The sequence below is a fragment of the Pleurodeles waltl genome, chromosome 6 (assembly GCF_031143425.1).
Source record: "Pleurodeles waltl isolate 20211129_DDA chromosome 6, aPleWal1.hap1.20221129, whole genome shotgun sequence".
NCBI lineage: Eukaryota > Metazoa > Chordata > Amphibia > Caudata > Salamandridae > Pleurodeles > Pleurodeles waltl.
Window position 1 is genome coordinate 788,367,948 of NC_090445.1, and position 27,833 is coordinate 788,395,780.

The following is a 27,833-nucleotide window of genomic DNA, read 5'->3' on the forward strand; positions in this document are numbered from 1 at the left end:
GCCACATGGTAGGATGCAGTTTGAAGAGGCACAGTTTCAGGTTTTTCCTGATTTATTAAATATCATCTTATCATCAAAGGATCCATAGGAATGGAAAGACACAGGGAGGTGGGCATCTCTGAGAAGGACTAAGAAGCAGTCAGGTGAGAGGAAAATCTTTGGGCAGGTGTTCTTAACACTTTAGTGATTACAAGCCCTCCGATTCACTGACTCCAAGGGAGCAAGTGCTAAAAAGCTCTTTTCTATTTATGAAACCAGCTTTAGGTGTCAAGTTTTACAGACTTCTAAAAAAGTTCAGAAATGGTTACTGACTTGCAATTTGGATGGGGGGAGGGTTTGGGCGTCCCTTCCAAATTGCGCCTTGGTACCATACGTATCAATTTCAACTGTAAATATGCTTATAAATAATTGATTAGTTACTGAATACCAAGTTGGGGTGGTAACAGATTTAAAAAAGGGAAGAGGTTCCCCCTTCAACCTCTTGCCCTTTTGAAATTGTGAGGGCAGCTTCAGGGAGAGTACAGTTGTCCAGGGGCCACTTTGACTGAAGTTTTACAAACATATTCTTTTAAGCAGCCCTGTTTCCTTTAAGGAAATCTGACTGTTACAAAAAGCAGTTTTGGAATGCAATAAAAGGGTGCCACCATTGTTGTGGTCTAGCCATTTGGAGGGATTCACAGTTTGGGATCTGCTTAATTAAAATTCATTAAGCAGGCGACTCCATTTCTTTCACACATTAATCCATTGATTGATTTACAAAATAAGATACTGAAGTAGAATCGCAATTTACAACCACTTTTTACAACCAGTACATTTATTCATTAGTTTCAAGATAGCATTTTCTTTACCCCTGTGAATCTTACTTTTTCTTCACAATTTTAACAAGTATAAGTGATAACGTGGTAGCGAGTGATGAAGAGCCTTGAACTTAAGACAAATCATTCTAAACATAATTCTAGCTTTAAGCAGAAATCAGTGAATCTCTCTTAGAATGCGTGTGATAGGTTCAAAATGTATTTTTCCTTCCACTGTTGTAAAACTTGACCGGGTAGCTCAGATGCACAATGTGTCTGCTGAAGAGTTCTGTGTATAACCTGTTTTCAGAGGGAAGAAAATTATCACAGCCACCAACATGACTGTTATATTGTGTAGATCACTTTAAGTACGTATGTTTATGTTCAATCCTGATCTCATGCCAGCCTTTGGAGAAAGGGGGTTCTAAATCTAGAATGATATGTTCAGAAAAGTTGTGCTGCCTAAGCTTCAGGCTGGGACTGTGCTGTTCTCAAATAAATCTTAAAATGCTTCATTTGACTCCATTGTTTTGGATTTAACACTGGTGACAAGGAAAGAAGACATACCTTCTACCTACAGCACAGTACAGGAGTGGTATCATCTTCTAATATTATGTTCTGGACATTTTAAATGGATTTGAGGAGGAAGGAAGATTTTGGAAAGCCATCTATATTACTTATTTCTTGAAGCGGGATCTACTCCTGCATACCTCCTGAAGCAGGATCATTTTTACAGATATTTGGTTAAATTGAAGTTTATCGCTGGATTTATTGGTCATGCATTTTTCAATTTCACAGAGATACGTCGGCCCCCTGCTGTGGAGCGAGGCAGCATTCAACGAGGAAAGTGAACTAACAACACAAGACAAGCCATTGCAGTGACGTGTTACCGTTCCAAGAGGATTGCAGTGACGTTCTATGCACTGTTGTCAGGTTGACAGATGATGCTAGCAACGTTGGAGTGACACTTATGGTAACCATAACAACCTGGATAACGTGAGCTGCACAGCACCATCTTTGATTGGTTGTGGCACAGCTTTATTACTTGCTGTTTTCTGTATGCATATTGGGAATCAGACATGCACATGGCTGTAAATTCTGTAAAAACACGTCAATGCGCACTGTTGAGCACGGTTTTTGATAAAAATCATAGGAGTCATTTTGAGAACATGCCGATGCACATGGCTGTGCATGATTGTTTACAGATACTCAAAGGCTCATTTTGGAAACACACCAACGCCCACAGTGCTCATGGTTGTTTATAAATACTAAGGGCTCATTTTAGAAAATGCTGATGTGCATGGCTGATCTTAATAGATAGTAAAATCTGAAAACACGTTCCAGCATTGTGCTTCATCGGATTTTCAGTCATTGTAAATCCATCACATATATCATGCGGACTGTAGTATGACGTGACTCTATTTTCATTTCAAAGTTATAAGTATGCAGTTTGATCCTCCTCCTACGTTTTTACAATGTAAAGGTGATTCCTCCATTCCTTGGACTTGATAGAAAGAGGAATTCCTAACATACCTGAAGGCTATTGATGGGGTAGGATGGGGGCTGAAAGGAAGACAAATGTTTTGCTTCATTGTTTAGGCTTGGAAGGGAAAGTAACTTTTAGGCCCCTACTTCAGGTTGTTCCTCAGGAAGGTCAAGGAAACCCTAAAGTGTTTGAGGAGGCTTTATTGCAAATGGCACGTAGGATCAAACCTACCCCCAGCATAGCCTTGGACAGGTTTCAGTTCTATACCAGAGTTCAATGAAACAGAGAGTCTTTTTTGAGGATTTCCTTACCGCTGTAAGGATGCTTTCCTTGAATTGTAACTTTGGCAATATCAGTGATGAAATGATCAGGGATCAAATTACTGTGAATGTACAGTAAGAAAATATAAGAGCAATTGTGGGTAATGGGAAGCCCAAAGCTGCAGGATGCCACTACTACAGCTAAAGCTCTTGAGGAGTGTGAGAAATGCTCACTGCTGCTGCCTGACGCCTGCCTGCCACTGCTGATCCCGCTGACGCCGCTTCCTCCTCACCAGCGCTGACCTCTGCATCTCGGAGGTACCGCCCTCCGCTCGCTGCTCTCTACCTGCTGCTGCTGTCCACTCTCCTCGCCTTCTCTCCGCCGCCGCTGCCCCGGTCACTCTCCTTCCTGGTTTCCCGCCGCTGACCCCGCCGCTGACCCCGCAGTCCCGCCTCTCCCCCCTGCCCATTGGCCACCCAGCCTCCCGCCTCCCAGCTGACCCTCCCTCCCGGCTCCTTACTTATGACGCCCACCCAGCGACCGCGCAGCGGACGCGCGCAGCGGGAGCACCGATTGAGCACCGATTGAGCGCCGAAGGTGCGCCAAAGGTAAGCCCGTCTGCGCCCGTCCGCACCTGGACCGCGCCCAGCGCCAGAACCCCTGGCCCCCGCGTCCGCCAACCCCCCCGCAGGACCTACGATGCCGCCACACTCATCGCACTCAACACCGCCCGAGCCCCCAGGTGCTACCGAGCATCCCCGCGACGCACCCATGGACCCTTCGCCTGCCGATCCTGCAACTTCTCCTGCCTCCGAACCGGCACCGCACCCATCAAGACGGGCAACAGCAACCACCTCAAGTGCATCCTGATCAACACCCGCTCCGTCCACAGACACGCCGTGGAACTCTGGAACTTCCTCGACACCACATCTCCAGACGTCGCCTTCCTCACGGAAACCTGGATGAACGCCTCCTCAGCCCCCGACATCGCCATAGCCATCCCGGACGGCTACAAGATCATCAGGAAAGATCGCGTCAACCAGACCGGAGGGGGCATCGCCATCGTTCACAAAAGCACCATTCGCATCTCGACTGACTCCATCGACGCTTTCAACGCCGCCGAATACCTGCACTTCCAGATCCACACCGACCCCAAGACCACCCTCAGAGGCACCCTCATCTACAGACCCCCGGGACCACGGGCACAGTTCTGCAAAGACATCACGGACTTCATCAGCCCCCACGCCCTCCCCTCCGCCGACTACATCCTCCTCGGGGACCTCAACTTCCACCTGGAGAACAACAACGACCGCAACACCACCGCCCTGCTGGACAACCTCGCCAACCTCGGACTAAAGCAACTGGTCAACACCCCCACCCACTATGCCGGCCACACGCTCGACCCCCTCTTCTCATCCAGCAAGCACGTCACCTTCAGCCACTCCACCGGACTTCACTGGACTGACCACAGCTGCGTCCACTTCAGCTTCAAAAAGAACACGGTCCACCACCACCCGAAGCAGGTTCCCCACAGAAACTGGAGCAAGATCACCGTCGACCAGCTCGCCACCTCCCTCAGCCAGAACCCACCTGTCAGGACAACGGACCCTAACACAGCAGCCCTTGACCTCACGCAATGGCTGACCTCCTGTGCCGACGACCTCGCCCCACTGAAGAACCCACTCACCAGGCCCAGAAGCAAGAAGGCCCCCTGGTTCACCGACGAACTCAAAAACTCCAAGAAGGCCTGCCGCACCCTCAAGAAGGCCTGGCTCCTTGACAAGACCGCCGACAACATGACCGCCCTCAAACTCGCCACCCGCAGACATCATCAGCTCATCCGCACAACCAAGAAGAAATCTCTGAAGGAACGACTGGACAAGAACGCCCATGACAGCAAGGAGCTCTTCAACATCGTCAAGGAGTTCTCCAACCCCAGCACCGGCAACAACGACATCACTCCCTCACAGGACCTCTGCGACTCCCTCGCCTCGTACTTCCACTGCAAGATCGCCAACATCCACAACAGCTTCGGCGTTCCACCCCCGCACCCATCGGTCGAACCCACGCACCTCGCCGCCATCCTCCAGACATGGACCGAGGTGACCCCCGAAGACACAACACGCATGATGAACACCATCCACTCCGGATCGCCGACAGACCCGTGCCCCCACCATGTCTTCAACAAGGCCGTCTGTACCATCGCACCCCACCTCCGAGACATCATCAACACCTCCTTCGACACAGCCACCTTCCCGAAGAGCTGGAAGCACGCCGAGCTCAGCGCACTGCTGAAGAAACCAACAGCGGACCCGACCGACCTCTTGAACTTCCGCCCCATCTCGCTCCTTCCCTTCCCTGCCAAAGTCATCGAGAAGGTCGTCAACAAGCAACTGGCCGCCTTCCTCGAGACGAACGGATCCCTCGACCCATTGCAGTCCGGATTCAGAGCCAACCACAGCACCGAGACCGCCCTCATCGCAGCCACCGACGACATCCGAGCCCTGCTCGACAACGGTGAAACAGCGGCACTCATCCTCCTAGACTTCTCTGCAGCATTTGACACTGTCTGCCACCGCACCCTAGTCCAACGCCTCAACGACACCGGCATCCAAGGGAAGGCCCTGGAATGGATCATCTCATACCTCTCTGGCAGAACACAGAGAGTACGCCTCCCTCCATTCCTCTTGGAGGCCACCGAAGTCATCTGCGGCGTCCCGCAAGGATCATCGCTCAGCCCCACTCTCCTCAACATCTACATGAAACCCCTCGCTGCCATCACACGCCAACACAACCTCAACATCATCTCCTACACCGATGACACCCAGCTGATCCTCTCCCTCACCAGAGACCCCGACACCGCCAAAACCAGCCTACACAAAGGGATGAAAGACGTCACCAAATGGATGGACATCAGCCGCCTGAAATTGAACACGGACAAGACAGAAGTTCTCATCCTGGGACCGTCGCCCTCCGCATGGGACAACTCTTGGTGGCCCCCGGCCCTAGGCACCGCTCCCAAGCCAACGGACCACGCACGCAACTTGGGCGTCATCCTGGACTCCTCCCTCTCGATGACCAGAGAAGTCAACGCCGTCTCCTCAGCTTGCTTCCACAACCTCCGCATGCTCCGTAAGATCTTCCGATGGATCCCGACCGAGACCAGGAAGACGGTCACCCAGGCCCTCGTCACCAGCAGACTAGACTACGGAAACACCCTCTACGCCGGTACAACAGCCAAGCTTCAGAAAAGACTTCAGCGTATCCAGAACGCCTCCGCCCGACTCGTCCTGGACGTCCCCCGACGCAGCCACATCTCAAGCCACCTGAGAGACCTGCACTGGCTCCCTGTCAACAAGAGGATGACGTTCAGACTCCTCACCCACGCACACAAATCCCTCCACGACCTGGGCCCAAGGTACCTCAACGACCGCCTGACCTTCTACTCGCCCACCCGCCAGCTACGTTCCGCGAACCTCGCCCTCGCCGTCGTCCCTCGCATCAAAAGAGCCACCGCCGGAGGAAGATCCTTCTCCTACCTGGCGGCTAAGACATGGAACTCCCTGCCCGCCCACCTACGGCTGACCCAGGACCACCTCGCCTTCAGGAAACAGCTCAAGACCTGGCTGTTCGAGCAGTAGCAGACCCCCTCCCCCAAGCGCCTTGAGACCCTTCCGGGTGAGCAGTGCGCGATATAAATTCCTTGATTGATTGATTGATTGATTGAAGATATGCATACAGGATAGTAGCACAAAAGGTGTTAATGTGACAGAAGATGTGTGTGCTGTTAGTGATAGTTCGAATTGCAAAAATATGCAAGCAGGGATGAAAGTTGACAGAACTGTAACTTGTTACCAGTGTGGAAGTTATAACCACTTAGCCTCATCATCTCAGTGCCCGGTTATTGGAAAAGAATGTAACAAATATGGACATGTGGAACACTTTGCACATTTGTGCAAAGATGACAAGAAGAGAGTTTCTTATCCACCCAAGGGTAAGACTTTAAGTGTGAGGGAATTATCTTGTATGAGGTATGTTTGTGATGGAGAAAAGAATAGTGAGAAGGAAAAAGGACTAGTATTAGCCATGAGTACTTATGAAGACAATCAAGAGGAAGGAGACTTTAAGAATTCGCCCATGTGTAAGGTTCTTATACTTAACAAAGATTTTTAACCTATAGCAGATTTGGGGTACCCATGGACCATAATTACCAGACAGTATTTTGCAGAAACGTTTGATGATGTTATGATTCTACATGATTTGAGAGAGTCAGACATTGTGGCTCAGAGTTCTGACAGATCTGCTATTAATATGCTTGGCTTTGCAGAAGTAGTTATAACATTAAAAGCAAGGGAAGCTCAAATTAAATTGTATGTAGCAGAGAAAGGAGCAAATGTTCTAGGATGGAGAGGATCAGGAAGGGAAATGCATACCCCTGTTTGTTTGCAGAATCATATTTTGTCTTTAGCTCATGAGGGGCATGTGGGAACGTCACCCATGAAAAGATTGATAAGAATGACTTTTTAGTGGCGGGATCTTGTTAGAGTAGTGGACAGAGGTGTACAGGAGTGTGATGTGTGCCAGTAGTGAAAAAATGCTTAGAGTAGCACCAGCACCTTTGTGTCCTGTGGAACGGCTGAAGTTTCCTTGGCATGAAGTAGGGTTTCATACTTCAGAACCTTTCAATTCATTACTGTAGGAATACAGGTTTGCCCCGGTTTTAGTAGACTACCATTCCAAGTGGTCTGAGGTGAAATTTGTATCCTGAGTTACTACTGCAGCAGTCATTGAGTTTTTAGAGGAACATTTTGTCAGGGAAGCATACCCAGACGTTTTAATGGGGTGATGATGGGATGCAGTTGAAATCACATGATATGGAAGGTTTTCCTAAATACTGCAATATTTGTTATATCACCACTGTACTGTATGAGCCTCAAGGAAATGGACAGGTGGAGAGATCTAACCGCGTATTAAAGGAGAGTATTGTGTGGGCGCGTGGTTTGGAGGGGTGTGGAAGGATAAACTGAGGGAGAAGTTGTGGTCATATTGCATTACTCCACATACCACCACAGACGTTAGTCTGTTTAAAATACTCATAGGTAGAGATCCAATGTCTAAATTGTTCCCATGGTGGTTTGAATGAAAACAGAAAGGGATGGAAGAGGTTAAGGGTAATTAGGAGGAGGTAGTAAGAGTAAAAAGGAAACAGAAGAAGCTCAACTGTGTTTATGATGCCAAGTGGAAAGTCAAAAGTCTGATATGAAGTAGGAGATTGGATCAGGATTCACAGACCTAGGGTTTTGGGTAAGAGTGATTCAAGGTTTGGCAAGGCTGTGAGGGTGGTCAATGTCAACAGAAACAGTGTGGCCATGCATGATGGCATGGTTTGGAATGTCAGAGGAGTGACCTGATGTGAATGTGGTAGGAAGGGGTGTCACATGCTCATTCAAGTAGTGGGGACCCGAGTGAGAGTGTGGCATCAAGGATCAAACAAACATTTCGTGACAGATTGCCTTCCTGAAAATTTGTAGATTATGCATAAAGATCACATATTATTTTGTTTTGTTTCTTCAGTCCTTTTGTGTAAAATGCTTTGTTCCCTGCTGTCTTTCCTTATTTTGTTAGATGATTTTATGTGTGTGGTAAAGGGTATAAATGTGTTATATGTTGTAGTTCACTTTTAGTGTGTATGTTTATGTTCATCCCCGGTCTCATGCCAGCCATTCGCAAAAAGGGTTTCTAAATAATGGTGTGTTCAGAGGAGTTCTGCTGCCTGGGCATCATGCAAGTACTGTGCGGTTCTCTAATAATTTGTAAAATACTTCATTTGATGCCAGCATTTTAGATTTAACAAAAGCCCAATTCATATGTGACACTTTCAGCTAGTCTAGCTTTGAAGCCAACATCCACAAAGCTTGAACTATTGGAATTGAGGCTTTTCTTTATAATCATTGTCTTGGTTTAATATGCCAGTGTAAGATATTGGATTATTATTTGGTGTGGGTGACCGCCCACTTCAAAGAATAATCACAACCTTTGTCAAGGTGAACCATCTAAGTTACTAAATTAAACTGAGCTCAGCACTCTAGTAGCTATGGCACAAAGCAGACAGGTTGAACTTAGGGGAATATGTAAAATATTTATAATAACAAAAACAGTAATAAACTCAAAACACTGAACAATAAAAATTCCAAGCCAAATTAGAAAAATTGATACAAATTAATTAAACAAAATGGCACGCATTGGCAAAAATCCAATAAAAGTAACCAGAGATATGAATTTTTACATTCGGCCCAGATCCACAAAAAATAGGTTTTGTGATAGCTTCCTACACCCTCTAATAAGGGAAATTACCTCATACTTAAAAGACACAAGAGATGTCCACAGTGTTGTGAATACATGAGACCCTCACAGTTCATAGCAGACTCCGTACATATGGTATTAACACAGTTGTTTTATTTTTTAATACGAGAGACAGTTCTTCCTAAAGGTACATGGAACTTCCATGTGTAGCACATGTGCACCCAACCTGACGTGCCTCTATGTGCATAATTTTTAATCAGATTAGAACTTTTTCTAAATCCAACCCCTACAACATACAAGTGGTCCTGTGGAAGAGGTACTTGGGTGGTATCCTCCTGATCTGGAAAGGGTCACAAGAGGAGGCAAAGGCTTTCACTGAATAGCGGAATGTGCTAGACTCCTTCTTGAAATTCACAATAAACAACAAAGAGATATACTTTTTAGACCTGGGAATTTACCCAGAAGAGGGGACCTTGAAATTAAAGATGTACAGTAAACCCACTGACTAAAATAGCTTACTGCAATATGGACATTTCCACCTGCGTATCCTCAGAGAGGGGCTTCCTGTGGGTTGATTCCTGCACATGAGGCAAAATTGTACCAATACTGATACCTTCAAAAAACAGGCTAAATATCTAAGCACCAAACTGAATGCGAACCAGTGCTGGAATATCCTGAACTCAGGAAGCCTCAACATTGAGAAACTAATGTTTTTCTTCAGGAGATGCAAAAGCCTCTAGGACATCCTTCTACATACCCGCCAAAAGAACAGATAATGGGGGTCAGAACAACTACCCTGTGGAACATGTAAACTCCTCTGGGGCATGCCCTTTGTGGAGGATGCAGTTTGTACAACTTCATGGGTGTCTAAATGGTCCAACCAATTGCAATTGCAATTCACAGAATGTCATCTACATGCTTAAGTGCCCTTTTTCACTTATATACAAAGGAATCACAAACCGTAAAGTAAGACTAAGCATAACAAACATAGAAGCACTCTTAGGTGCAAGAGAGACAACACAAGACTAACCAGACATTTTCTAACAAAGAAACACCAGGACAATGAATTTGAGTGGTATATGATTGACAAACATAAACCACTTCATGAGGATATGATAAATGCACTGTTGATGGAAGAACAATGGTGGGTTTATAAACTACAAACAAACATGCAAGGTCTAAAAGATGAGATCCTCTGGTGTCACAAAGGAATTTTCACATTACACCAATGGTCACAATGATTGTGTAGAGAAAGGAACACAAGATAGCCTTTGAGGAATATTTAAGCCTTTTTCTTCCCTTTTTTTAAGAAATAGTTGAGGCTATACCAGGTACATACCACATAGTTTCCCAAATTATCAGGAGAATCATCTCAGTATTACTCAAAATCACATCCGCCGCACACAGAGTTAAGGCTAGACACCTTGGGAATGATCTTTCTCTCCTTTAGTGATATTACTGGTAGATGTGTTCTTCCAAACTAACTGCCAGCCAACTTTCAAACTATGATCACATGTGCAGTGTATAGAGCCCCCGTTGGTGGTAACACTGAGGGCCCGCACGATAAATAGACTTGGGAACTACATATACTATGACTACTATGACTCATGATTGACACTAGACCAATTACATTGTAGCTGAGCCCTCAAACTTGGAAACTACCTTTCCGATGACTACAGTCACTCATGTGACAGACACTTGCACCAATCATTCTGCAGTAGGGCCTTCAGATAATGAGAACACTACACATCAATAACCATGTGACAGATGGTAACCAGCCATACTGCAGCAAGGCCTTTAGCGAATTGGGGCATTACACATCGGTAACCAGGTGACTGACAGAGCTCTGCCCAAAGTTGGGCCCGACTGCATAATATTGTCAGTAGCACTTCGTCTCAAGCATGAGAGAGGTTGACTGGCACAAAGGAAGATAATATGTGTTTACACAGGCCAGTTCTCCTTGACAAAATAAGTACTTGACTCCTAAACTGATCCTGGTGTCCTCTAGATCGCCACAATAGATCAGATGTTTTTATATTGGAGTTAATGATTACTCATACCTTTGCTACCATAAACTTTAACATATGGATTAAGGGCTGTAGGTTTCTAAATTTTTGAGTATAGATCTAGTAACAAATAATTTACTTTAATTTAAAGATGGCATACAGTATCACAATGTTTCCACTAGGTGCCCAACCCTGCCAGACTATGAAGTAAAGAATAGCCTGGGGTGGCGTGGCCAAGCAGGTGAGCATGGCAAATGCATTGCGGTATTGCTCCATACCTTCCACCCTGTTATCCTTCAATCCTCCCAATCGGGACCCGGCATCCAAGGGGGAGAAGTTGCCGGTGCCCCACAATGACTTGCTGCATTCCTCGGCTGCTGAACCACCCTGAGAGATGCAGCCGCCCCGACATTGCCACAGCTATGCCATAACAAACATGGCAGTCGCGCTGCACTTGTCGCCCATGCCTGCTGCTACCTACCCTGGGGCAGCAAATTGCAACCCCCCAGGGCGCAACAGAGCCTTGACACCGCTGAAGCATCCCAGGCCATGCCAGTGGCCCAGAAAACCCTTCTCCCACTGAAGGCCTAACTCTGCTGCCCAGGACGGACTTCCCTGTGGTCACTGAGACAGAGCCTGGACCCGTACCGAGAACCTCAGGGTAAGTCCGCTCCCAGGTGTCAGGGTCCAGGTGAGCTGCAGCCCCTTCTGTGACTATCTCCCTGCTCAAACTTTCCATTGCCTTATGCTTGCAAAACGACAAGCTAGAGAGATCTTCACCCCACACTGACCTGTATAGATCAGCTCAGGGGAGTGGCGCATGGGGGAGCTGGATGGAGGAATCCTCCCTTTTGATATCCTGTGCTCAGTGTTGGGACTTCACCCCATGCCGGCCTGTATAGATCAGCTCAGGGAAGTGGCGCATGTAGGGGCTGGATGACGGCATCTCCCCCTATTGACATCCTGTGCTCAGTGTTGGGCCTCCTGGACACCTTGGGTCTGGACCATGGGGGCCCCCCTTCCATGCTGCACTCCCTGCCTACAGCTCATTTGGCCCCCACAGCAGGATCTCATTAGCCACACTGGAGACATGCAGTGGACACTATCAGACACTACAAAAATTGGGAGGCGCAGACCACTGGTCAACAACCTGAGCTCTCCTTTCACTAGTAGTACATTTCTACATTATGATGACTCCTCTCCCATAAGGCAGGGATCGCTGGGAGTGCCTGGGCGGCCTAGGGGTGATAGTGGAAGCTTCCTCAGATATATAATTATATCGCCCTCCTCTTTTAGCTAAGGAACCTATCTGCATTTTTGACTGTGCTTGGCAATACTGGGTGCCCCCCGCTGACCTGGACCTGCCGACAGAGTCCATTACTCCTGCCCTAGGGTGTGGTTCGAAAACTACGCAGGTGGAGGGCATCACATGAGAAGAACCTATTCCTGTTTACTACTGGCCACCATGGGACATCTAAAGGCCTCCACGTCCTCACTGAAAACCCTACAGCCACACACCCATGCACGATTCCAGACACCCTCCTCCAGGGCTCATCTGCCGCCCTGTCACAGCCCTCACCAGACCGCCTGTATCAAATATTGGCAGTCACACAAATACATGCAGACTGCCTTAGGATCATTGGCCATGGAGCTCACCTTCCTTAGAAATGACCACTGGAAACTCAAGCATGGTGTGGCTGAAGGGGAGCGGACTTTGGCCTCTCTAAAACTGCAAACCTCAGACAATGCACAGGCTATCCGTGATCTACCAGACATAGTTTGCAAAGTCGCAGGCAGAAAATGCAGAGGGTCGCTCACGTAGGAGCAACATACATATTATTGGGTTGCCAGAGGGTGTGGAGTGGGCGGATCCACTCCAATTCCTGGACACTTGGTTCCGCTCATTTGTTCCATCCTCAGACCTCACTGCCTTCTACTCACTGGAAAGGGCTCACTGGTTCCTTGCCATCTGGGGTCCGCCAGGGGCTCCTCCCCAACCCATGCTGGTGAAACTCCTCCACTACAGAGACTGTGATGATGCCATTCTGCAGGCAGCCTGCTTGAAGGGACCCCTCATACTGGAGAATGCGCATGTGATGATATTCCCTGACTACACTATCCCAGTACAATACCAATGCAACACATTCCTTGAAGCCAAGAGGTGCCTCCGACAGTTAGAAGTCCAATACTCCTTGTTGTTCCCAGCTAGACTGAAAATCAGGTACCCAGGCAAGACTTACTACTTTGCAGACCCTAAAGAAGTGTGGAACTGGACTGACAAATATTTTGGCATCTCACTAGCAGACTCTCCCTCCAAAGCCAAGACATCCACAGGCCCAAAAGTAAATGCATTTCCCATTCAGGGAAAAGCCTTCCATCTGCCACCGTGGAGTCCCCTCCTGCCCACGGCTCCAGACCTGGAACAAACTATAGTTGACCACTGCCAGGCACTACTGGCAGCGGCGCAGCTGAACTTAGAGACTGCACTCTCCGACATCAACAGCGGCTCTCACATATTCTCCACGGAAGGAGACTCAGATTCCTCCCAGGGGTCCACCCTTTCATCTCTCACCCTTCCATTGGTGACCCTCAAACAGCAGAAAAAATAACTTAACACCTGTACACCTAGTGGCTAACTGAAAGGGCCTTTGTATTTGTGTTTTTGTTAGACATGATACACCATGTATGCCGCTGAACTATTGCCAATTAGTCTACTGCTTGCAACCTTTGCTGCCTGTTAGACCTGGGATCCTTAGGGTGGTTTTACCCCAGACCTTTTGCCTTTACCGCCTGTTTTGTTGCTACATCGTTTTGTTGCCCTTAGGACTCTAAGCACTTTACCATTGCTAATCAGTGCATGCGCTTCTCCTTCAAAGCATGGTAACATTGATGTATCCACAACTGGCAGATTTAATTTACCTCTACGTCCCTTTTAAAGTGGTATACCATGTACCCAGGGCCTGTAAATTAAATGCTACTAGTGGGCCTGCAGCACAGATTGTGCCACCCATTTAAGTAGCTCTGTAAATATGTATCAGGTCTTCCACTGCAAACCCTGTGTGTGCAGTCTCACTGCCACTCACACTTGGCATATAAAACCTCTTGCCAAGCCTAGAACTCCCCTTTTCCTGCATTTACGTCACCCCTAAGTTAGGCCCTAGGTAGCCCATAGGGCAGGGTGCCATGTAAGCAAAAGGCAAGACATGTACCTTTAGGTTTTTCATGTCCTAGTGATGACAAACTCCTTTTTCATCACTGTGAGGCCTACCCCTCTCATAGGCCAGCAGGGGGAATTCCTTATAAACGTCTCTAAAGCTGTAATTCCTGAACTGAGAGGTGTAGCTGCATCATGTGTGGTACAATTGGACTGGAAATAATAAATCATATTTACTGGTAAAGTCAAATATATTATTACTATTTTAGAAATGCTACTTTTAGAAAATAAAAGCTCTGAACTCTGTGCTCTATGTGCCTACAGCCTATCTCCAATACACGTCTGGCTTGGGCTAGGTAACAGCTATACTTGTGCATTCCCTTCAGACACCCACAACACAGGATACTCAGCTACATCTGCATTCATCTGCATACTGGTGGGTCTTTCTGGGGAGCAGGTTGGGAAGGGCTCACACTTACATTTCAAAGGGTAGTGACTAGAGTCCACACCAAGGGTCTGATTACCTCCCACTGGTAGTCTGAAGCTGAGGCTGACCTGACAGGGGGACCTGTGCACTTCACAAGAAGTAGTAGTCATCCCCCCACTTCAAAGGCACTTGTCAGTATAAGTACTGGGCCTCTTAACCCACTCAGATAGTTCACTCCTGGATCAAGAAGAAACTCTGCTGGAGTAACCGCTGCATCAGCATCAGGATTGCCACTTTGCTTTGCCTGACTGTCACTAGGGACTGCTGTCCTGCTTCATGAGCCACCCTGCTGCCTGTTGACCTCTACCCAGCCCAACAAACTCTCGAGTCAATTCCAGGGTGACTCCAGGAGCTTGACAGCTAGCTCCTGCCCATGCTTGCAGTCTCAGGATTAACACCGCGCTTATGACTGCAAACTGTTCCCCCTGCCTGGCTCGTCTGCATTGTCGTAAAGACCTGATGAGGTAAGGGCCGTTCACCATCTCCTCCGACTCCGAGCACAGTTGCAGGACACCTCCTCACTTTGTCGGCTATACTGTGCCCAATAATGCTCCCCCGGAAGGGCTGTGTTCACATGCCAGTGAAGTGGCACCACCCGTGCCTCACTTTGAGCTTCACCATACCCGGTCCATGCTCCCCTCCTCAAGCTACTGAGCATGACTGCTGCACTTACCTGACCTACACCAGCCTGGCTGCTGCATCACGACTCCTGTGGACAGGGTAGTAGTGCCTTGTGATCAGGCAGCCCGTCCGCCAACTCTGCAACCGGGAACCTCCACTGTTGCAGCTGGTGCCATACATACCAGAGGAGAGGTGCAGTTAGGATCGACATGGGGCAGAGCAAGGAGGCACTCCACACCTGCACTGTATTCTTGCTGCCAGAAGTGCTGTGTACTTCCTCTGCTGACATTGTGGTACTGTATTCACTCTAACAGAGGCACCTACGGATTTGCCTCTCACCAGTTTGCTTTTTTTTCCAGAACCTTGCTGCATCAGGACAGCTCGATGCCTACAAGGAACTTTTCCCCTCCTCCAATGTTTTTGCTTCTCAAATTACTGAGACTATTTGGGAATACTCATTTTACTAAAGCACTGCTTTGATTGCACTGCTTGAATTATTGAAAGTAATAACCCAGAATTTGTTGATTGGATCTTTTTATCATTTTGTTCTCGTTTTAAACAGATACATTTTGTCTATTTTCTTTAAGCCAATGTGGAGTCTTTTTGGAGTGTTTCTCTGGGCTTGTTTGTGTGTTGCACAAATACTTTACACATTGCCTCTTAAGTTAAGCCTGTCAGCTCTGCGCCAAAGTACCAGAGGAGGGTGAGCACAGGTTAATGTAGGGTGTGTATCTGACTTAGCCTGACTAGAGTGGTGGATTCTGCCTGGCTTAGGTGTACACCCTAGCCAACCAGAAACCCCAACTCTAACACTGGTGATCATCGGTGAGGATAGGACTTCGGTGTTTGTGCAATACCACATAACTCTGTGTACACTAGAACTCCATACTTAGACCTTCTCTTCCTACTTTCCTCTGACCTATACCAACTGGCATGTTTCCTTTTTGATTTTATTTTTCAATTCTCCCTCACTGGCCTTTTGGACTTTTTTCTGATGAATTATGTCTCGCTGTGGAGAGGCCTCACCTGCACCTGCAGTAGTTGACTTTGAGCTGACCAGGTTAGAGTCTTACAATGTGCAATGACTGAAAGACCTCTGCAAGGACTTTCAAGTGTCTACAGAGGGGTTCACCAGGAAGGTGGAACTACATAAAGCCTTGATAGCATGGAACAGAGACCCAGGTGTGGGGGAGGATATCGCAGAGCAGAAACAAGAAATTAGGGAGGAGGGTGACCTGATCCTGGATTCCCATGAGGAAGCGGAAATGCCTGTGGAAAGGGCCAATGGTTTGCCAGTAGCAAACATGGCTTCCAGACCAGGGAGCAGTGTCTCTTCTAGAAACCTGTCAACAGATGAGCTGGCAAGCAGGAGGGAGGAACGAAAACTGAAATTGGAAGAAAACTGGCTCTTGAGGAGAGGAAATTAGCCCACAAGCTCAGTTTGAGAAAGCTGGACATAAGAGCCCTGGAAGTAGGGTCCAGCAATGGAAATGGTGGCAGCATATCAGCAGTACCTGCAAGTAAGTCCAGTGTCCACATCCAAAAATGTGGCATCCAGTTTCAGTGTGGGGGATGACTTAGATATGTGGTTGGCAGGTTATGAAGTGGTTTTAATAGCACACAGGGACCCAGAGGAATTCTGGGGAGGTAATCTATATCAGTACATGTCCCCAGTGGGGAGGGAGACTCTTCTTACTTTAGAGAGGAAGGAGAACACCCACTACCCTGCCATGAAGGCCATCCTAGTCAAGACGTTTGGTCTGACACCTGAATGTTACAGGCACAAGTTCAGGGCCAGTCGCAAACTCAACACAAAAACCTGGGTAGATTTTCTGGATAATGTTGGAAAGGTACTGCAGGGCTGGGTGAAGGGCAACAATGTGAATAATTTTGATAGGCTGTACTATATGTTTTTGTAGGGAGAACATGATTGATAGTTGTTTTACAGAGCTGCACCAACACCTGGTGGATAGCAAGCTGATTGATCCCAGGAAGCTTGCTGAGAAGACGGACACCTGGGTCATCACCAGGGTGTCCCAAAAGGTATCTGTAGGGTACTCCCAAACGGGTGGTCAGGGTTCCCACTAGAGGAGGTAGGGGGAGATAAAAAGAAGTTCTCCAAAGGCCCCCAAAACCAGGGAAAGGGTCTAGTTCATATTCCCAATCTGACCATCAGAAACCTAACTACCTTGACAAAAGTAAGCAGCCCAAAATGCCCATGAGCTATGGTTGCGGTGAGTATGGACACTACAAGGGGGACCCCAAGTGTCTGAAAAGGACACACCCTTCCATTGGATGTAAGAACCCAGTGTAGGAGGCTGGCTCATTATCTAGTGAACAAAAATGTTGTGTACTTTCCAGTGACTCCAGGCAACCCCACCTTGGTATTCAGAGGCAGAAATAGACAACCCAATGCTCTATTTTTGTGGTAGGACGGGTGAGCAGTTAGGCTTATCTGGGAGTTGTGCTAAGTATGTTTCACTCACAGTATCAATAAATGAAGACACACACACTCAGAAGAATAACTTGAATCCAATTTACAAAAATAACATGGATTTTTATATAATTTTTCAGATTTCAGACCAAGAACTTTGTTACAAGGTATGCAGTTTTTAAATTAAAAATACATTTCAGTTTAAAAAATCAACACAGTGCAATTTTCAGAAACTTCAATGTTAACCTATAGGATGAAAACAAGAATATAATTTTGGAGGTAAGTACATGACTTAAAGATGCAGTCTTTGGGGTTTTAGATCAACACCAGGCAAGGTTCAAATCAGCACCAAGAGTGCATCCACAGTGGCACAGGGGTAACCTGGTGCAGAGGTCCAATTTGGAGTCAGGTGTCCAATGTTAACCAATGGAGATTGGGGGTGAATGAAGATGGACTACTCACAGGTGGGTAAAAGCAGCATCAGAGGTTGGCCTCTGGGGGATGAGTCAAGCCCGGGGGCCACAAGGCAGCCCCAGACTTAAACCTCAGTGGCACAGGGGCGGCCTGGTGCAGAGTGCCAACACCGCATCAGGTGCCCATTGTTAACTAATGGAGATGGGGTAACCGGAGATGTGCTGCTCCCAGGTGAGTAGAACCGGGTGAGGGGTCAATCTCCTGGAGATGAGATAAGTACAAGGGGGCCACAAGGCTGTACCAAACATACACTCTCAACGGCACAGGCACAGTCAGGTGCAATATGCCAACACAGCTTCGGGAACCCAATGTTATCCAAGGGAGGAGATCAGTTTCAGAACCAGGCTGCAGCCTCTAGCCAGGAGGCAGAGCCAAGACAACCCAGAGCTGTTCAGGTAAGTAGAGATGCCAGGAGCCATAGGGACACTGACAGTCCAGCTCCCCAAGGCCCAAGTGCTCTGGGTACAGGGGTGTCTTTTGTCATCGGAAACACCTTACTGGGCAGGTCAAGGTCAGGAGAAGTCTTCAGATTGAGGCTGCAGGCATCACTGTGGAGTCTGGCCGGGGTCAGCCCATGGTGGACTCTTGCGCAGAAGCGCTAGGGAACCTTCACAGAACCGATGGGCCAGTTAGACTTGGGCAGTAGGCGTCGGGTGCAGAGGTGGGTCCAGCGGTGGTTTTGCGATTCCTCAGGCAGACTTCTTTTTCTTTGAGGTTGGTTTCATTTGGACAGGTCCGCTGTCCACAGGAGATCTTGGTCTTTAGCAAAGGCAGGCAGTCCTCCCAATGCTTTGGAGGTCGCTGGGCTGCAGGACAAGTCGCCTTTTTGTGCAGGGTCTTCGAGGGCTGCAGACAGGCTGGTAGAGGTAGGGCCAAGTCAGTTGGTGTCTTCAGTCTTCTCTGCTGGTGTGACTCTGTGGTATCCAGCTCTTCCTACGTCATCAGGAATCTAATGTTGTGGTCAGGTGATGCCACCTAAATACTGTATTTAGGGAGCATTAGGGGGAGTACCTGGTAGTAGCCAATGGGCTACCTCCCTTAGGGTGGTTACACACACTACGTGACCACATCCTTTGGGAGAGGGACACAACCCTTCCCTAATTGGCTACTTTTTTTTCCATTCAAAGGAAGGAAAATGAAATGGAGGGGTCACCTCACCTGTCACACCTGAGGGGTGGTGCTGCCTGAGGGTTGTTACTCCTCCTATTTTTTCTAGTTTTCCCACTGTTGTTTCCTCCTAAAGTAGGGGTTGAATCATGGGTGCCTTTTGCTTGTAGCAGCAATGACTGGAGTCGCATTTCAAAGGCAGTATAGCCTTAGAAGTTTCCCACCTGAGCAGGGTGGTTGCCTGGGGGAGGAGGTGTGATACTTCCACACCGGAAAGGCTTTGTTTTCTGCCTCCAGAGAGCAAAGGCTCTCACCCCAGGAGTCCAGAATCATGTCTGGTAGTGACAGGCTGGCTGAGACCAGTCAGCAACCATGCCAAGGCTGTTAGGTTTTCATTTCAGGGGGCACCTCTAAGGTAACCTCTGGATACATTTTATAATAAATTCAACACTGGCACCAGAGTAGATTTATTATGCTGACATGTTTGATACCAAACAACCCAGGACTCAGAGTGACCAGTGTCCAGAACATGCACTTACTATGGCTCCCCCTGTACACTTACTATGTCTAAGAATTGACAAAGACACAGTTGGAGCATATTTGGTCATGCACATATGCCCTAACATGTAATATAGTGCACCCTGCCTTAGGGCTGTAAGGCCTACTAGAGGGGTGACTTATGTATACTGCATGTAGTGACTGAGGACATGGCCCCCAGGCTGAGTGCCATGTTGTGTTTGCAATATTCTGGACACCTTGTCAAGCAGCCTGAAATGGCAGTCTGTATAAGGCTGGTGCTCTTCAGTACCCATGCCCTAGGTAGCAGGAGCTCCATTTACTAGGGACTTACTAGGGTGGCTGAAGTTGCCAATCACAGTACAGTTTTTGGGTAAGAGATCTGGCCCTGGGAACCTGTTTAGCAGGGGCCTAGGGCACTTATAGTTTGAAGCCAAATCATGTTCCAGGTAAAAGGTGGTGGTCTAACCATGTCAAAACTCACTCTCAGAGGTGGCTAGAATAGTGCTGGTGAGGGGGTTGTCCAAATTAGTGGGGAAGAGTTTAGTGGGGTTAGCCTAGTATTCCTGAGTGACCAGGAGATGGTTCCTACTATCCATGTTCCATGAAATACTACTACGTACCTGAAACCTCTCTCCACTCAAATGGAACCAGAGCCACTGGATGATGACCCTCCCTTTTGTCAACCACCACAACTTGGTGAAATTCATTGGGAATCACATGCTCTGGGGACACCAGTTGACTCCTTACCATAGTCATACTGGCACCATCAACGGGTAAGGTGTTGAGGCTTTGGGGGATATTGGTGCCAGTATGACTATGGTAAGGAGTCAACTGGTGTCCCCAGAGCAGGTGATTCCCAATGCATTCCACCAAGTTGTGGTGATTGACAAAAAGGAGGGTCATCATCCAGCGGCCCTGGTTCCATTTGAATGGAGAGAGGTTTCAGGCCATCCAAGAGTTGCTATGAGCCCTGCCCTGCCTGCAAACCGTTTGTTAGGTAATGACCTAGAGTCTTCTGCCTGGAAGGAGGTAGCACTCAAGGATCATATGGAGATGTTGGGATTACCTGTCTGGATCTGTGCTACCAAAAGATCCATTGCTGCCCGGGAGGGAAGTCAAGAAAGGCTGCAGCATGGAACAATGGCCTAGATAGCTGTTAAAAAGGGGAGAGGCATAGGGCATAGGAAACCAGCCCCTGAGTGTACTCCTAGTGAGATGGATGGGGTACCCACTGAGGCCAACCCGGAGACCACTGAGAAGGACACTGTTTCCCTAGGGGAATTACCTACCCCTGCAGACTGGCAGGTGAATGGAGGACCAGCCAAGGAGGAGTTCTGTGAGGAACAGAGAGACGGTCCAACCCTTGAGGGCATGAGGCGACAGGCCTAAGCCCAAGCAGCAGGTGATGTCTCTGGGAGTTATCACATTTACTGGGAGGATGACCTCCTATTTAGTGAGCCTAAGCTTTGAATGCATCCTACTCAAGGAATTTATTGGAGGCTTTGCCATAGTTTATTTTGAAGTAGATGTGATTAGCAAGGTCCCTGACTTAGCCAAAGAATTATTTCTACAAACTGATGCCTCAGACCATGGTGTGGGGCAGTTTTGTCACAGCTCAACGAAGAAGGCCTGGTTCACCATGTGGCCTTCATCTCTGGGAGGTTACTCCCCTGGGAACAGAGGTGGAGAGCTGCAGAAAGAGAAGCTTTTGCATTATTTTGGGTCCTAACGAAGCTGAGGTTATATCTGTTTGGCACGCACATCCCAATTCGGACTTATCGCAGGCCCCTCAGGTGGCTAATGCAAATGAGGGGGAAAAATCCCAAACTGTTGAGGTGGTTCAGTTCTCTACGGGGTATGGACTTCAAGGTGGAACACAGACCTGGGGTAGACCACGTCAATGGTGACGGTCTGTCCAGGTTCTTCCGCCTTAGTAATGAGAACTTCCTAGAGGTTGGGTAGATCTGCTTCTCACGAGTTCCCTTTTTTTCCACAAGCTTGATCTACTAGGAAAGCACAATGCCCACAAGTAATGTTACCCCAAAGTCCTCCAATGATTCTGCTTCTCAAATTACTGAGACTATTTGTGTACGCTTAACTTACTAAAGCACTGCTTTGATTGTACTACTTGAATTATTGAAAGTAATAACTGATAATTTATTGATTGCATCTTTTTATCACTTTGGTCTTGTTTAAAACAGATAAATATTGACTATTTTCTCTAAACCAGTATGGAGTCTTTTTGGAGTGTTTCACTGGGTTTGTGTGTGTGTTGCACAAATACTTTACACATTGCCTCTGGAGTTAAGCCTGTCTGCTCTGTGCCAAGCTACCAGAGGGGGAGCACAGGTTAATTTAGGGTGTGTATTTGACTTACCCTGACTAGAGTGGCAGGCTCTGCCTGGCTTAGGTGTACACCTTAGCCAACCAGGAGCCCCATTTCTAACACTGCCACACAGGTGCTCAGTCCTTCCCGAGCCTCCCTAGGCCTCCGGGACCCGACATGATACCCCACACTGTAACACCCGGGTGAATAATCCCACTTCCGCCTCTAAAAAGCACAGTGGTCACCCCGCACACACTAAAATTTGTTCTTACTGTTACTCAGTTTGGGCATTCTTCTTCTGCGGAAGGCTTAACTTGTTTGCACCTCTCCCCTCCTACATCAATCAACACTGTCCATACCCCAATACCATGGTTATACCTGGCTCTCTTGCTATTTCAATACCCCAGGGGTTGTATCATGGGCGGCTGCAGCGGTACCCAATACACTCACACGCCTTCCCAGCACTATCACGACTATTATCACCCCATCACTGACACGTGAAACCACTGCCAGCTTCCTCACACTCAATGTCAAGGACATGCACACTGCCCAGAAGCATCACTCCATTTATCCCTGTCTCAAACGCCAACACCCTCACATAATCTTCCTACAGGAGACAAATACGACTTCCGTTAAACTACCCAGACTACAAAAGTGCTGGCGAGGCTCCATGTACGCAATCACATACTCAGCGTATGCCAGAGGAGCCATGATATGGATTTGCTCTGAAACTCTTTACCAAATGCTTGAGGTTATTACGGACAAGGAGGTAGATGCGCCTTCCCAGGTGGGTGCCTGAATGGCATCCCAGTATTAATTGGAAGCATATACGTTCCAAATGTAGACTAAGATGCCTTCTGGACTACACTATCCACAGTGCTGTCCCAGAAGACTCACCTTCTCTGAATCCTGGTGGGAGATTATAACTGCACCCTAAACATCAACCTTAATTGCTCTCACTCGCCGCTCCTCCGATCTCCCCCATCCCCACAAGTTTCCAGATGTGCAGAATGGACAAAAAAAACTGGTCACTCGTAGACACTTGGAGATCCCTCAACTCCGCGGCTTGGGTTTACTCCTTTCATTCTCTGCCCCACAACTTATATGTAGGACTAGACAGCATACTCCATTCCTGCCCACTTACTCCCACACTCCAACAGCTAGACTATATGGGAAGAGTGGTCTCAGATCACAAAGCCCATGTCCTTGACATTCACTGGGCCACTCCTCATCCTGACTCCTACTTGGCGTCTTCTCTGTGAATGCTTGGATGACCGAGCGTTACGGGATGCCCAAGCTAATCACATTTTCTTCAAAATAAATGATGGCAAAGCCTCAAATAAATTCTTTGAGTAGGATGCATTCAAAGCTGTCATCTGAGGCTATTGCCTACAGGAGACTGTTGGAGTTCGACGTGTGCTAGACAAAGAGATTGAAGAAGTTGGGACCTGTATTCCCACATTGGAGCACCACATGAGCATGAGAGCATGAGTCCACCTGCGTTCCAGCTTTGGCAGAATCCAAACAACTACTTGCCTCCCAACTGGAATGGCTCAGTTGCTACAACTTAACTGCTTACACAAACAAAACTCATGGAGGGCGATAAATCAGGTTGCCTTTTTGCCTGGCTCATTCACCTGAAACAGAGAGAAACCCCCATTCTTGAATTGCAGTCCTCGTCTGGGACTCCCCTTTGTACACAGTCCAATATTCTGTCGGCCTTCCACAGCTATTATTCCTCCATGTATCGCACACAGAAGAAGGCCCCAAGGAAGCAATCACGGCATCCCTAACCCTGTCCCCCTGCCACGCATTGACATAACTACACAGACAACACTGGACATGCCTATTACCCCTGCTGACGTCAAACAGGCTATCCTATACCTTCCCAGAAATAAAACACCTGGTTTGGAGAATCTCCCAATAGGATATTACAGAAAATTTGCCTACATTGTCGCCCCCTTCCTGGAAAAAATGTATGAAGAGGCCCTGCCGCTCAGTAGCCTACCATCTTTGCTCTGAAAATCACTCCTAGTCTTGATTCCCAAACTTGGACGGGACCCCATGAGCATGTCGTCATTCCGCCCCATTGCTATCTTGGGCACAGATTATAAAATGCTGGGGAACGCCTTAGCTACCAGATATACATAGGTCCTACTGGACCTTATACACCCAGACCAGAATGGATTAGTGCCAGGTTGCAGTACATCCTATGATCTTCATCGGCTGTTCCATGTGCTGGACCAGACCTGCGACCAGTTCCCCTACTCAGTCTGCCTGGTGCTGGACTTGGAAAAAGCCTTTGACATCCTAGGCTGGTCCTACCTTTTCCATGTTCTCAGATGAAAGGGCATAGGCCCCCACCTCCTTGTCTGCACAAGACTTTTATATGCAGCACAATAATCAAGGGTGCTGGTGGGGCGTCTGATACCAAATGTGTTTGAGATTGAGTGCGATACGTGACAGGGATGCCCTCTCACCTCTACTTTTTGCAGAGGCTATAGAGCCCCTAGCTACCCTACTTCGCCTTAGTGGGGACCAATGGGGTATACTTTTTTGGACACAAAACATGCGGTGTTACTCTACGTGGACGACCCCCTTCTATAACTGCGTGATGCCCAGGAAACCCCTACTTTGATCCTAGTTGCCCTGGGGTACTTTGCTGAAGTGTCTGGCCTCTGGGTGAACTGGGATAAATCATCAATCTATCCACTCCAATGCGCACTCCCACCACTTGAACTGCCCATGGAGATATCTTCCTCCACAGGACGCTACTTAGGTGTCCACCCATACCATTCCCCCACAGACCTCTATGAAGGGAACCTACGCCCAGTACTGTCTTCGCTCAAGTCCCTATCATCATTCTTAGTCAAACTTCCCCTAGCCACCACAGGACGAATTGCTCTCTCAACAATGTTGATGCTACCCCTCCTTCTCTATTTCTTCACTAACCTACCGGTAATTCCCCCCAGAGCATTCTTTAAGGAATTAGGGGCCACATGTACGTACGTTTTGCGACTCGAAAATCGGTCACAGCGCTATTTGCGACCGTTAAAAATGCGAAATGGTATGTACAAATGCCATTTTGGAGTCCCAAATAGCGATGCGACCAATTACCGAATCGCAAACATTTGCGACTGGATTTTGCAACTTGCAAATTAGAAATCACAATTTGCAACTTGCAAACCGAATGTACAAGGCAGTCACAAATTGCGATTAGTCGCAAATAGGCCATTTTGCACACCCAGATTAGCACTGATTCTAAACAGGTGGTAATCAGAACCAAAGTATAAAAGCAGACCAAGAAGGCATCTGGGTTTTTCAAAATGGCTGCACTCTACGTGATTGCATGGAGGAGGCGAGTCCAGGCTACCCTGCAGAGGAGGAGGAGGCAGAGACAGGAGAGGATATACAGAACCAGGCAGACCATATTTCAACAGACTGAGGAGGAAATATATGATAAATACAGACTGTGCAGCACAGTCATCTTAGAGATCATTGAACTGCTGAAACCTCAGCTAGAAAGCCAAACCCTGTGCAGCTGCTCCATCTCCACACATGTGTAAGTGCTGTGCTCACTGCATCTCTTATCCTCGGGTAGCTACCATGGGGTGATTGCTGTCGCTGGTGGGGTGTCCCAAAGTGCCATGCCATGATTCTTTAGACGGTTCTTAGATGCCATACTCGCACACATGTCCAGATACATTTACCTTCCCAGAAATGTGGAGGAAATACACAACACCAAATTGGACTTCTACAGAATTGCAAACTTTCCCCATGTAATAGGGTGTGTGGATGGGACACATGTACCCATATGTCCTCCCGTAAATCTGGAATATGTGTTCCGCAATAGGAAATGTACTCACTCTTTCAACATCCAGGTGGTATGTGATGCCCATAATGTCGTAACTGATATAGTGGCAAAATTTCCAGGGAGCACACATGATGCGTACACATTCAGGCACAGTGGGGTACACCAACACCTAGAACATGGGGAGTTTGATGATGGATATTTATTAGGTACTGTGTAGTACACACCAATGTCATAAATACGTGTCACTGCATAAGCATTTGAAGCCATGCTCAGATCAGCTGTTTTGTTACACAGTTGGCAGTGCATATGCTCTGAGGCCATGGATACTCACTCCATACCTAACACCTGCCAATCAGAATGAGAGGTGCTACAACATTTGGCATCAGTGCACCAGAACCGTCATTGAAAGGACCTTTGGCATGTTGAAGTCACGTTTTAGATGCCTGCACAAAAGTGGAGGTGCACTCCAGTATGCACCAGAGACTGCATGCAAGATTGTGGTTACAAGTGTCATCCTACACAACATAGCAACCAGACGTGGGCTACATCTCACCCTAGATGACACAGATTCAGAGGATGAGGAGCAGGAGTCACCACAAGGACAGCCTGGGGGTGGTAGCATCGCAGTGGAGGGCAGCTGGAGATGGGATCACATAGCAACTCATTACTTTGGCAGGTGAGGGCCAACTGTAACAGCACTCACAAATGTAAGACACACATAGCCAGGTTGTGCAAAACAAAAATATCCTTTAATATCAGGAGTGCATAATGTAAATGGTGGTGTATAGCAAGCAGTAAACAAGTCTTATGTAACAAAACCTAACTCATTCCACTCATGTGCCTTAGGCTTAACATAGTGAGAAAACATCACACCCTCCTACGGCTACGACCACCAGGGCCTGTGCCTGGTTGGTCCACAGATGTCTAGCGGGCACTGCTACTACGCAGGATGTGGGCATCTGAGGCAGAAACGCTGCTTACACTTGATAAGTCCTCACTGTCCTGAGGGGTGTCATCAGTACCTCTTGCTGCCTGGGAGGTATGAATAAGGTCCACAGCAGCAGTAATGCGCCCTAATCCCCTTGCCACATCTCCAGCAAAATGCCCTAGTTCAACTTGGAGCGTGACAGTGCGTCTTGACAGGCATGTAGTTGTGGTGGCTAGGCAGCCAATGGACTGACTGAGCCGGTCCAACCGTGCAGATGTGTTGCGCTCTTTGCTCCTTAAATAGGCCCGATCTGCCACCATTTCCCTACATAGGTCAGTGATGGCAGTGGTGAGGTTGACCATGTTGGTGTTCATGGTGGATAATTGCGTTTCAATATTCCAAAATCCCTGTGTGAGGGTCTATTGCATTCAGTGTAGATTCCGGTTCATCAACCACATGTGTTTGTTTTGCAGGTGGTGACTGCTGAGTAGGGATGCCTCCAGTCCAAGGAATTGTTGTGTACTGGCATCCTCTTCATCTGCATCATGTGTCAGACGACGCCTTGTACGCCCAGACCCTGCTGTTCTCAGTGGTCGACTCTTACCCATCTGTGGCCCGGAAGTCAGGTTTACTGCCTCATTGTCCACATCTGTGTCCTCTATTGTTTCATGTGCATGGGGAACAATTGGTGTTGTGCAGCAGTCCTCTGCAGAAATGCTGACTCCCTCGTCTGCTGCTGTGGTGGCATTGTTATCTCTCTCCACACTGGGGTCATCAGTGGGTGCCTGAGAGAGACCTGTGGGACACAGGGGATACACTGTCAGTGCCTCGCAGATGTATGGCTTATCAAAATAAATATTCCTCAAATATTGGACTACTGTACCACATTGCCCTTAATGCAATGAGCTTGAGGTGGGCATTTAGGCATGGAACTATTTGGATGATGCATGCTTTTGTGAACTGTGGTTGTGTGCATGGTGCCTTGAATGGTGTAAATAAGTGAGATTTGCTACTTACTTTTGGAGGTTCCAGGTGCTGAACTGTCCAGATCCCCAATTCCAGCAACAACCTCTGGCTCCAGTGTGGTCTCCACCATGCTCTCTATTGCTGTGGATGGTG

At 47.8% G+C, this 27,833-nt stretch overlaps 1 long non-coding RNA gene across 1 annotated transcript; it reads left to right on the plus strand.

The window, feature by feature from the left end:
* On the plus strand, nucleotides 1-27,551 carry LOC138302043 (uncharacterized). The gene is made up of 3 exons (XR_011205238.1): nucleotides 1-143; nucleotides 1,593-1,767; nucleotides 27,188-27,551. It is a non-coding gene; the product is annotated as an uncharacterized lncRNA (long non-coding RNA).
* Nucleotides 27,552-27,833: the final 282 nt, after the last annotated feature.